This window comes from Temnothorax americanus, unplaced genomic scaffold (genome assembly GCF_048541705.1).
Source record: "Temnothorax americanus isolate GAGA-0224 unplaced genomic scaffold, ASM4854170v1 Scaffold76, whole genome shotgun sequence".
In the NCBI taxonomy this organism is placed as follows: Eukaryota; Metazoa; Arthropoda; class Insecta; order Hymenoptera; family Formicidae; genus Temnothorax; species Temnothorax americanus.
The window spans coordinates 308,644-321,155 of NW_027509799.1; the positions used below are offsets into that span (position 1 = coordinate 308,644).

General features: G+C 37.3%; 1 pseudogene; it reads right to left on the reverse strand.

Annotated features, from left to right (window-relative positions):
* Positions 1-5,426: 5,426 nt before the first annotated feature.
* Positions 5,427-11,779, reverse strand: LOC143906793 (uncharacterized; annotated as a pseudogene).
* Positions 11,780-12,512: the final 733 nt, after the last annotated feature.

Consider the following 12,512-nt stretch of genomic DNA (forward strand, 5'->3'; position numbering starts at 1 on the left):
TGAAAAGTGAAAAATTTCATGTGACTATCTCTTTCTATTCAACACCAATAGAAAGAGATAGTTACATGAAACTTTTCACTTTTCACGTATCCGCCTTACGAGAAATAAGTTACGTGATCGCTGTCTTTGAGCATCTTATTTTGACGGGAGGGAGGGGGAGGAAAAGAGGAACGGGCAGAACCGTTTTATGACATAGTGTGACTAATCCGTCTTTCTTTTATGTTTTCGGACTACCTGCGTTTAAGGTATAGCATGAAACGTACCATAGCTAATCCTAAAATACAAAAAAAGTAACTTTTTACTGGGTATAATTTCGAGTTTTAGTCTAAACATCTTATTTCGATTCGGAAAGAAAAGGAAAACAGAAACGGATAAGATCGTTTTATAGCATGGATTGTTTCATAACGAATATAACTCATCTGTCTGTTAGAAATTCTTTTATGATGTAGGACACCGCTTGCATTCATTTACGGAATGAACAATAGCTAATTCTGAAAAGCAAGAAAAAAATAAATTTATTACGAGTGTCGAGCAGAGTGAATTAGAAAGCTGTGTTACATCTTGAAATGGCACCGAACTTTTACATTTTTCGAATATCGAATGGTCGAACGTACCATTACTTTTAAATTTTATGATGAGATGACTGATAATAAGTTAAACCCTGGTTAAACCCTTATAGTTAAATTATCCGCTTTTTTAAAGCCTTGTGTCCACGATACTATAGAAATCGCTCCGAGATCGCCACATGCAGGGCTGGATTAACTTAATATGCGGCCTTAGGCAGATTTTGGTGGAGGCCTATATAAGGCGAAGATTTTTTGAAAAATAATTGAACATTTGAGCACTGAAAAAGGAACTGTAATTAATATAATACAAATAATGCTATATTCTGAATAGGATAATACTTAATTGAACGAAATGTATGGTTTTTGTTTAAATTTATTTTCAGAGTTAAAACATGTCTTAATTAACATACAATTAAACTTAATATTAGATGTATTATTATTTTGGCAATATTTTTGGTTTGATTCATTTATTTTGCAACTATAATATGATATGATTATAATAGTATCTTACGTGCTTTTTTTCCGCGAAATCGTCTATAATATATCAGAATAGGAAATTTTTTTCAATAAATCGCTTTCAATGTTCAAGAGAAAGATTATTGAGTCGATCTTGGCCATCGATGACTTTAATCGATTTTTTATCAGTTTCAATTTTGAAAAGAATCTTTCGCTTGTACAATTCGTGGTCATAAAAATGAGATATATTTTCAATACGATGCAAGTATTTGGAAACATTTTTTGCAAGTTGTTTTCAATTATTAACTTGTACATTTTAGCCTCAAAACATATTTTTTTCTTCTCTTTATCTTTGCGATCTTGCGATCTATGAATGCGATTGCGACAGACATTGTTCATGTTATAATTATTACGACGATGTATATACAAAACGCGCTACAAAATATCGGATAAATATTTTAACGATGCAATAATATCTTTATCTGCGTGATTAAGCGGTTTAAAAGATTGTAATAAGATAATTTCGTGGTGATTTAATACTGATTTTGACAAATGTCGGGATTGCGTGACTGTGAAAAAAATTAAAAATTTTAGAAAATATTACTAATAATTTTTTTTGTCTTATAATATATCTCTTTTATTATTATGTGTTTGGCAAGAATCTTGTACGAGTTATTATAACAAAATATATGTAACTCACATTACGGATAGACAATTTTATTTGTAAAATAATATCTGATAAAGCGATATCTTACTCATAATTTATATTAATTTATTCGTACACCCCAATCATCGCAAAAGCTTTCATGTCCGACAGTGAATAATATAATTTAACAATAATATATAGCAGTTAATTATCGTTTATTTACCATATAAAAGTTTCTATTCCATATGCATTATGGCGATTAACATTATTTACGAACAACTATACGCGAGCGCGCATGCAAACCTATCTGATTATAGATTTACACGGATCTGCGTGTATTTGTATACGCAGACTCTGTTTTGAAACATTATTTAATAAAAACAGGCATTTATTAACAAATGGCTTGGGAGATGTGGATAAAATTCGTAGTTGTTTATCACGTCCATTAATAAGTTTGAAATTTAAGTTTAAAATATCGTGTGATAAAAATTCATTAGATGTAATTTTTCAAAATTGATTTCATATATACTATAAAAATATGTCATCGCAGATAATGTATCTTGGCAAGAAAACATTCCTCTAGCGTTAGCAGTGTATGTAGATTTAACAGATAATGTATCTTGGCAAAAAAATATTGTTCTAGCGTTAGCAGTGTATGTAACTTTGACAGATAATGTATCTAGGCAAGGAAACATCGCTCTAGCGTATACTAGCTGAAAAAATTAATTATTTATTATGATAGACATATATTTAAATAGAACAAGAAAACTTTTTTTATTTGGTTTTTATTGAAATATGCATAGTGTTAAACGGTGGAATAAATTAACTATGTGGAAGACAGACGTACGTAAAAGACATATATTTAAATTGAACAAGAAAACTGCTTCTTTATTTGGTTTTTAATATGTAATTATTTATGTTTGGTTTGTACTTTTCAAAGGCTCCGGATATATCTCCGGAGACGCCTGTAGAGAATGTCTTGCATTAATGTTATGATATCTACATTGCACTTGCGACCCTTGGCGCGCAGTCTGATAACATTGCCCTCTTGATAAAAAAATTGCCTATAATATAATAATGGAGCACATTATTTGGTGGAGTTTAGTTAATATTTCTCTCGTTAACATAAAATAGAAAAAATTTATTATAATTTTACACTCACAATACAGCGATTTCAACTATGCGATAATTTTTTTTACCGATTGACTAATTTTGTATTTCGACACTGAGGACTTGAGTCTACGAAGACGACGTGACGTTCAGGAAGGTTTGTCCAAATCTTTTTCCAGAATTCTGTATATACTTTTTATATGTATGCCAGTGAGGTCCATGATGAGTCTTGTGGACACATAGCGGTCCGATCTAAGGATTTCAAGCACCTTTTCCACGTTTTCGGGGGAACGACTTGTTTTTCGCGGCCCTGGTGGATCGCCTGCCATTTTGCCATTAGCAAAAAGTGTCAAGTTTGCCCCGATGTCAAGTTAGCCCCGGTCTCCCTTACTAATAATACAAACGTATAAATTAGTATTTAAAATTAAAAATTAATTTTAGAATATAAATTATACCTCTATTTTTTAGGCGATACAGTGTTTTTCTTCTTATGCTGGTTGTGCGCTTTGGAGTGTTACCATTAACATTCTCTGCACTCTCTATACCGAAATATTATTTTAGTTTTTTATTACAATTTACGAATCAATATATTTGCTATTGACATAATTACTTGGTCTATTTGGTGATGCTCTTAATGACTGATTTTGGTTGCCGCGAGTTTCATTTCTGTCTTCAGGCTGTTGAAGTTCTTCTGATGTGCCTGCTAATTGAGATGATTGCCGAGTGTAAGCTACCTCATTTTTGTCAGGATTCTCCTGTTTGCTGTCAGAAGATGAATATATTTTTCTTGACTGCTGCAACTTTTCTTTTGTAATCTGTATAAAATTTTTACAAAATATGTATAATTATTATACAGTACAAAGTATAATAATGAATGGTGTTACGTCAGGCTCCGGAATTTGTAGAATATTTTAGAAGGATAGCAAGGAAAAGGCTATCTAGAGAAGGGGAGATAGGAATAAGACGTAACAAGATCTTATTATATCTCGGGTGCACGCTGGAAAAGTCGCGTGTCTCGAAACGAATGCATGTAGCGGGAAACTCCAGTCATGGGTCAACGTCCAGAAGGGACGCTATTACGCCTACTGAGAGTTTCGTGCACTTGTGGTCTTGTTTTCGGTCATATTATCCCTTTTACCGGGGATCGGACCTTGTGCGATTTCTGAGAGAGCAAGGATGCTGAAGACGAGGTCTTATTCTATGAAATGACTGGTATTCATTTTACAATTAATATACATTTATTCATAACACAATCATTTAGATAGTTTTTAACAAAGAAAAGACCTAGTAAAATTAAAGCAGAATATAATTACAACAGAAAAATAGGCAAATTATTATATACGCACGAGTTTGTGTGTGTGTGTGTGTGTGTGTGTGTGTGTGTGTGTGTGTGTGTGTGTGTGTGTGTGTGTGTGTGTGTGGGAAGGGCGCGGGTGTTACAAAGATGCAGAGGTTTTGGAGCAAGATTTAGAGGGAAAAGAATCTAAATTAACTTGACATCCTGCTCGGACTATTACAGAATCATTATTAGCGAAGAATTTATATGAAAAAAAAGGAGAGATTAAATGGTATAATGTATGTACTCTTATTAAGGAACTATTGTGCTTAAAATTACATTACATTAACGGTGTTGGTTATCTAATCTAAGGAAATCGACTCATATATGATTTCCACGCTGGAACAAGAGTCCGGTCTCAAGGCTTTTATGATGTTCTTTGCGATTGGTCTCAGTGACTTTATTAAATCTGTATACTGGAAACCCTCCATTACTCTTCCCTTCTTTCCTAATCTCCACTCTTCACAAAATTTCTCTTTCACCAGAGGGGTGGTTGCTGATGAATTGTATGAAGCCATCATGTACTGATATAGAGCCTGCAAAGAGGTCCTTGTGGTGGAAGCTTGATGAAGAACATCATCCACCTTCACTGCAAGAGAAAGGCAAAAAGCAAGAGAGACACCATTTCCTGGGGGCAACATTGAAGCTACCATAGGGGATTGCAAAGCCCTCGGAATGACGATCTCATGGTATAAGGTGGACACATAAAAAATGGTCCTTCCAAATCCAAGGTGGAAAAGTCCCACTGTTGTGGAGGGGAAAGTAGCTGCTATTCTAGGAATTGTTATAACATTCCCTTCAAGAGTTTGACCAGCCCTTCTGGCCACCGTATTAATGCCATACTTGGTCTTAAGTATCCTCATGCATTCTTTCATGACCTGACTACTTTTTTTCATGATCTTGTCATAGGCAGCTTCTCTGGAAATAAATATGAGGCAAATGAACAGCATGTCTTTGGTAAAACTCTGATTGTTATCAAAGGTAAAGTCTGTATCTTCACCGTCAAGTCTTATTCTTGCGGCAACAGATTCCAACTGATTTTCGTCTAGTCTGATTTCCTCGGCGGTTGCATCTCATCGCTTAAGCAATAAGGCTGTTATTTCAGCAGGATCAAATTCCTCATATTTCACCACTTCTGTCAGGCTTTTGACAAAACCAAGCTCTGTTTTCCATTTCACAGGATCTAAGAGATCAAGTATCATGGAAGCATGATCAGCACTAAGACTTTTAGCAAAGACAATGGAAGTCAATTGTGCCACAAAAGCAGGATCCCTGGTCAGGCCAGACACAGCCAGTCTGATCTGATCTAAATCCATTTTAGTTGTTTAAGTCTCCAGGGAAATTGAATTTGATGGCTGGTCTAGTGACCTTGACTGAGGTTGGAGATCTGATGTAAGTTCGGAAAATCCTTTCCAACTCAGGGTCTTGCCTCAGAATTATCCTTTCCAAACTAGTACCAGGTGCCTAGAGAGCAACTTTTTTGACACGATGAGATGGCGTAGGTAGTCCTAAATCCTCTTCTGCAACCTGCTGAGAAAAATCCTTCAATTCACACACTTCCCTAAACTTTGGTCTGGGTTCAGGTATCAAATCTATGGTTCTTAACCACAGAGTGGGTTTTTCTGATGTTGAAGTCGATTTGTTTTGATAGCAATAATGCTTTGGAACACAATTACAAGTGACAACAACTTGAGAGAACCTAGGTAAACCTATATGATTGCTAGACATGCAGACTAACAACTCGAATAAATTTACGTTAGATTTCAAGTGTGCCCGTCAATGTGTTTTTTTGAAACCATGTATGCCTGTTATTTTATATACGCATATATAATATGTAGAAAAGAAAAGGAGTGATAGATATTCGGAACCCACTATTAAAGCTGACGGTGATCACGGGATGTAATGCCTCAGAAGAGAAATTGTGTCATAAAGCCAGCGGCGCGCGTTGACACCGGCACAACTACTGTCCGCGGCAGCGTTACAACTTGGAGTGATTTCATTGCCTCTTCCTGCATGCGGTAGCTAAACATCAATTTTTCGTATATTTTCTTATGTTCATTGGCTGTATGTTCCGTACTGCGTTGATCACGGAACTTTTCTTCGCGCAGGTGTGAACGGCGGCGGACTGCCGGACTGGAGCGTTTCGCTCTGGAAACGCCAGGTTTCTCAGCAATTTCGGAGAGCTCAGGTTGATCTTCAACCTTTCTCTGGTACTTGGTACCCTTCTTTGCTACGGTAGACATAATGTCAGAATGGTAGAAACTATTTCGTTTTAAGAAACAGCTTTTGGTAAGATATCCTAAACCAAAATCGCGCCGGTGAGGCTGAATCGAAGATTCTTCTGGACCGTTGGTTCAGTAATGCGATGCGATGATATTGACCCGCACAGAATAGCAATGATAAATTTGATAAGGTTTCACAATTAATATATTTATTGTTTGATTTCGCTGCGGGAAAGAATGGTGTTTCATTATATCAGTAACCTGCCCGCCGATCGACAAATATTATTCGGTTTTTGTCATCCCAAAAATAACTCTGTAGGAAAAACATCTTACGAAAGGCTTTTATGAAAGAATGAAATCGCGAAGTCCACAGGACGTAACAATGGTAATGAAGCTTGATCAAATTACTGGTGACATGTAATGATTATTGTCAGAAATATATTTTATTGTGCCAGATACTTGATTTTTAGACGCCTCCACTTCTGGATCGGTGTCAGACATACTATGCGTACTGTACGATGTACTGGGCTCGGATGAGGATAGATTAGAGAGATCCGTATCTTCATTACTGTTATTTTTTGTACATAAGTATTTTTTGTTTTTGAGATACTTCTTTAATTCATTTTGCTCACATTTTATTTTTTTAAATTTTTGCAGTTTTCTTCGTGATCTGTAATATATTACGTATGAGAATACAAAATATGTAATATTTTTAATACCTCAAATTTGTACTATACACTTTTACCTTGGTTTTTTATTTTGGTGTTCCATCCGTTTTTATTTGCTTCATTTGCAACTGTTACAATGCATCACTGCGACAAATTTGCGAAAATTTGTAGCGTCTTCCTTTATTTAATAAATTTTAGGTTTTGTGTCACATAATCTGTCACATAAAACAGTGACAGATCTACCCCGAGAGCTCCGAGGGGGGAGCGGGGCGGGGGGGAGGACTCGATGGCGAGGGGGAGCGGGGGGGCGACTCGTTGGTGAGAGGGAGCGGGGGGGGGACGACTCGTTGGTAAGGGGGAGTGGGAGGGGTCGGCGAGCGTGTCGGGACATGTTTATTAAATATTAATAAACATATCGTATTGACAAGGGGTACCGCCGAGGTGGGGGGGTGTCGTCACTTTATTGGCGCGGGGGTATTACAAAAGCGCCGTTCGGCTGCTGGAATTTTATCGGTGAATATAAATAAAACAGCGAGTTAGACACTTGACTCCGCAATGATCTCACCGATGACGATTTAACCGTTGCGGAGTCCTCTTCATGTTTTTTTCTAGGAAGAGCCGCTGTCTCTCTCGCTCCCATCCTCCCGTTTGCGTTATCTCTTCTTCGCGCGCGGTCTCTCTCTCGCTCTTACATTTTCAATTTTTTAGGTAAAAAAAAAAAGGAAAGAAAAATACTTTAATCTCGACGAGGGAGAGCTACATGGCCGCGGCCCACCGACATCCGTCTGAATGCTGCCGATAGTGCCTCCCGTGGATTTTGGCGGCCAGGGCGGCTGACGGGAGGAGGAGGAGAACCCGCGATGTGTACAATTCGAACCAAGTCGAACACCAGCTCGTCCGCCAATCTCTCGTCCTCAGGTGTTGGACGATACGCGCGACCCTGCGCGAGGGAATCGGCGTAAGATTGCGCCCGCCCGCGTCCGAGAGCCGGGAGGCCGAGAGCGTTCCTCAGCGCTCGCCCGCGTGAGATCCCGGGTGGCGTGCCCACCTGAGCTGTTGGGAGCCGGGGCGCGGGTGGCTGACGCGGGGGAGCAGCGGACCTCTCCTCTTGAATTTCACTATCACTACTATTACTATCCTCTAAGTTGTCAATATCAAATTAGGTAGGACTTTCGGGTCCATTAAAATTATTTATTTATTTAGTCGATCTCTCTTGGACCCGGTCGGAAGCGAACAAAGGAAATCGTCACGAGCTCGAGGGGGGGAGGTCAGTGGACAGGCTAAGTCCGCGACAGCGACGAAGACGCCGGGAGCCAAGTCAGGCTTACGACAACGCCAACGACCGCTGGGAATCTGATGCCTACACTGACCGACCCTTAAATAATAAGCTTTTGGGGATCCGACAATCGATAGACCGTTTAAGAATGGGGGCAATAACGCGGAAAAGGAAAGGGTCAAGAGAATTACGGGACTTACTACTTGATGAATTTTTGGTGGTTGTTGATTCTCTCCCAAATGGACGTTGGACTCGTCGGTGGGTGAGTCGGGGGCGACTGATGGTTTGTTGGATCTGTTGCACTGACTCTAAACGTGGAGTCGAGACTCGAAACGAATAAGATTCCGATTATAATACCGAGCAATGCAGACTGAAATTTGGAAAACTGAGAAAATTTCTCTGAGAGCGAGTCCTGCGACGTCACGATTTAAATAGGAAGGTTCGAAAGATGGAAGGGGTGGATTTTGTGTGGGATGTGTCTGGTTTTCGTTTAAAGGATTTCTGGTTGGCGGGATGTTTCTAATTATTATTTAAGGGAATTCTTATTGGGCGAGATGTTTCTTGCCCAAGAGGTAGATTTGAGTTTACGCCTATCCTAGAAAGCTAGAGACGGTTATCGATTTTTCCGGTTTTCCATTGCTGAGCCCCCTCTTAAGGCCCTACTGTCTTATTGGGGGTGTAACCCATCGGTTCTTTCCAGTGACGCATTTGTTTTTCGGCTATCGCCGATTTCTCTTTTATTAGGGTTCCTTACTTATCTCGCGACCCTGTTTCTATGTTGACAGACGATCCATACTTCTCAATTTTAAGTGCAGTTTTATTGCAAACAGAAACTTCCGCCACGTGCTCTTAAGATTTCTAAAACCACGTATTAGGTTTCGTTTCTGCTTGTCGGAACATCGCACGGCCAGTTTTGAGTGAGTCGCGCGATATAATACAGATCCCCAACATCCCTCGTCTGAAGTTAAGCCTCCTTTCTGCGCGTTGTGTCGCCGGATTTATAGTTATGGCCCAGACGAGGTTGAAGAGAATCTGGTCACCATATCCCCCGTCTGTTAGTAATTTATCATCTGAGAGGTTGCTTTTAGTTGCCCAAGCAAATAAGTAGTTTGATCATAAAAAAAAGGAATGCGAGATCTAACCTCACCCCGATCGATAACCGTCCGTACTCGGCTTGTTTATTCTAATCTTAGGGCTATCTTAGGCGCATAAGGATTCCCGCGAAAAAGGGATGGAGTCTGCAGGACGTAACAATATATATATATATATATATATATAATATTTGTATCAATAATTTCGAAAATCTATGTATTTGTCAAACATATTCTATACTTACGTATTCACATTTGGTAGCTTAATGGTATATTTACTGCCAAAGTTATCATTAGGATTTTCAATATTTCTAGTTACATATATATTTTCCAGTAGAATGGTCTTTGACGTTAAATATTGAAAGTCCGTAGGTATCTAAAACCTAATTACTTGATATTAATTACAAACTGAAATATATATGTATACTAAAATTAAAAGAAAATGTTTACTGACTACTTCGTCACACGTCGGCGTTTGTCAATATCGCATTGCCTTCAAGAACTTGATCTAGGTAGCACATACACGTTATTTCAGAAATATTTTATAAGTGTTTTTCCGAAACGTTTTATAACCGATTTTTAGAAATCTATGACGTCTATTCTTTTTCGAAGAAATTCCTGAACTGGTGCACATTCGAGCAATTCTTGTTGAGGCAGTTTTATCTGTTCGAATGTTTCTGTTTCACTTCAATGTTGCATAATCCCATGAAAATGGTCGTCACTCATTGATGTAGAAGTATTCGGTGCAGATCTTATATTTGCGATAAAACATCTTTTGATTCAGACGATTTTAGCAGGTCCGATAAATCTGTTTCACTTTCAAAATCTGGGTTATACATTTCAAAATCTTTATCTTCCAGTTCAAAATTAAAGTCTGCTATTCCCGTTTTTTGTTCAAGCAGTTTCATCTATTTGAATGTTTCTGTTTCACTTCAATGTTGCATAATCTCGTGAAAATTGTCGTCACTCATTGATGTAGAAGTACTCGGTGCGGATCTCTGCTGATCTCGTTGATTTCCAGAAGTTGCTTATGTCTATTATCATGATAGGAACTTGTAGATTAGATGAATAATTTTCTTCAGCTACAGGTTGTTGTATCGTTGCATTTAATTCTGATAGCAGTTTGCGATAGCAGTTATCCATATGACTTTTAAAGAAATTTATTCCATTGTCTGCTTTAGTAGAAAACTGACAATGTTTGCAAGTTGTTTTACGATCTCTCTGGTTGACTGTTAAATGTTTCGATACCCAACTACTTGTTATATTTCTCTTTGTATTGCATCTATTACTTCTCGATGTCGTTCCAGATGCTCCAGAAAATTAGTCTTTCTATATATACGGTACACTAATGAACAAATTGTGCACTTTCCAATGTACTTGCATTTGTGTGAGAAATATCGGTCTGGCATGCTGGATTCGTCTCCCCATATAAAAGTTGCCTTTCGTGGTAAATATATATGTTATGTGTATGGAATAAGTGGGCTTCTAAAAATAATTTGTTTGTAGAAATTTCTTGACACTGATTGACATTGCACTTTATTCTACCGAAACGTAAAGGCCTATACAGTGCTCCATAATCGAATTACGATATGTTATATGTATAAGTTGTCCAGCTGCTATTATATCCGCACTATATCACGGAGAATGTCTTACTAAATGTGACATACTGACTACGCCAAAGAAAGTATTCAAAATAACCGTTTGAAGATTGCAGAGAAACATGTGAATTTCTTCTTCTCTTTTAAATAAAACGTCACGTACCGGACGAAACGATAGTCGGCCTACCGGACCGTGCGTTAATTCCGCCGAATTAATAGATAACCCTAAAGTAACTTTAAAGTAATCCCCCGGCCCGGTCGAACGTAACGCATACGCATGAATTTCACGAAACGCGTCTTTTCTAACCAACGCACGGTATCGAAACCTTCGGGAATTGGACGTATTTACAAATATTTTTTCGAGATATATAAAAGTCGCTTTACATATGAAGTTTCCTTAGAACTGTTTTTGGCAACGAAAAGTTTCTAAATTTATATTTTACCCCCCCCTTTCCTACATGTGTGGAAAGTCATTTAAATCGTAAAAAGAATTTTCGAGGTTCCCTTGTTAGACAGAAATACATCATCTATTTATTTATTCATGCTGTATTAATATATTTTGCAGACAAGTTATTGAAACAAATATTTAGGGTTGATTTTACCTGACAAGCTTTTTTTCTACATAAACTTTTAGGTAATGTTTTAAAAACCTTTTTTTCTGACATTTGTCTGTTAGTTTCGCTTAAGTTATATAAAATGTAACTGTTAATAACGCTTTGGTTTAACATAGTATAAAAAAATTTCATCGTCCAATCAGTACATCTTTGTGCGGTATTCCCAACATTTTTGGTTAAATGTATCAGTGCACATCAGTGCCTTTTTTAGTCTAATTATAAATCTTTATGATGGTTGGTTCTTCTCCATCAGCAACTATGTTTTCTCGTTTATGTAAAGAAGACAATACTAAAACTCTTTTATTTTGTTTCGAATATAAAAGTAATGTCATATTATTCTTATAAAGAAAATATGACTTATTAGACGCAGTAAAGTTTAGCATATTTACCCCTCTTAGGGACCATACTAATTGTAAATGTGGAAAGTCCTTTTTCATGTTTTGCATTAGAGGCACAGAGATGAACTGATTATCACAAGTAATATTTCTGCGATTGTAACGAATCGGTTCTGATAATTTATAAACATGAGTTTCTATATATCGTCTTTTTACATCTAGGTATAGCATTTACCATATAACTTGTTATTGAGTCATTCATTGTAATAATTTTGAATTCTCCGGTTTTTGTTCCTTTATTACTATACAATAATAAAAAGGATGACGAGGAGAGAAGAAAACCGACGATTCATCGGGAAAACTCAGAAACTGCTCACCTATTGTTACATTACCCGGCGAATAATACTTTTGACAATATAATATAACGCCTTTTAATTCCTCGAGAATAATATCAGGCAAATCAAATAAATCTGATTTTGCACCATTTTTTCGTTTTCGTGCAATCTCAGGGTTAGTATATTTGACAATTTTACTTAGCATTTCGTCAGTAAAAAGGAGAGATCATACATCTATTGGAGTATTTTTATCCCTCGC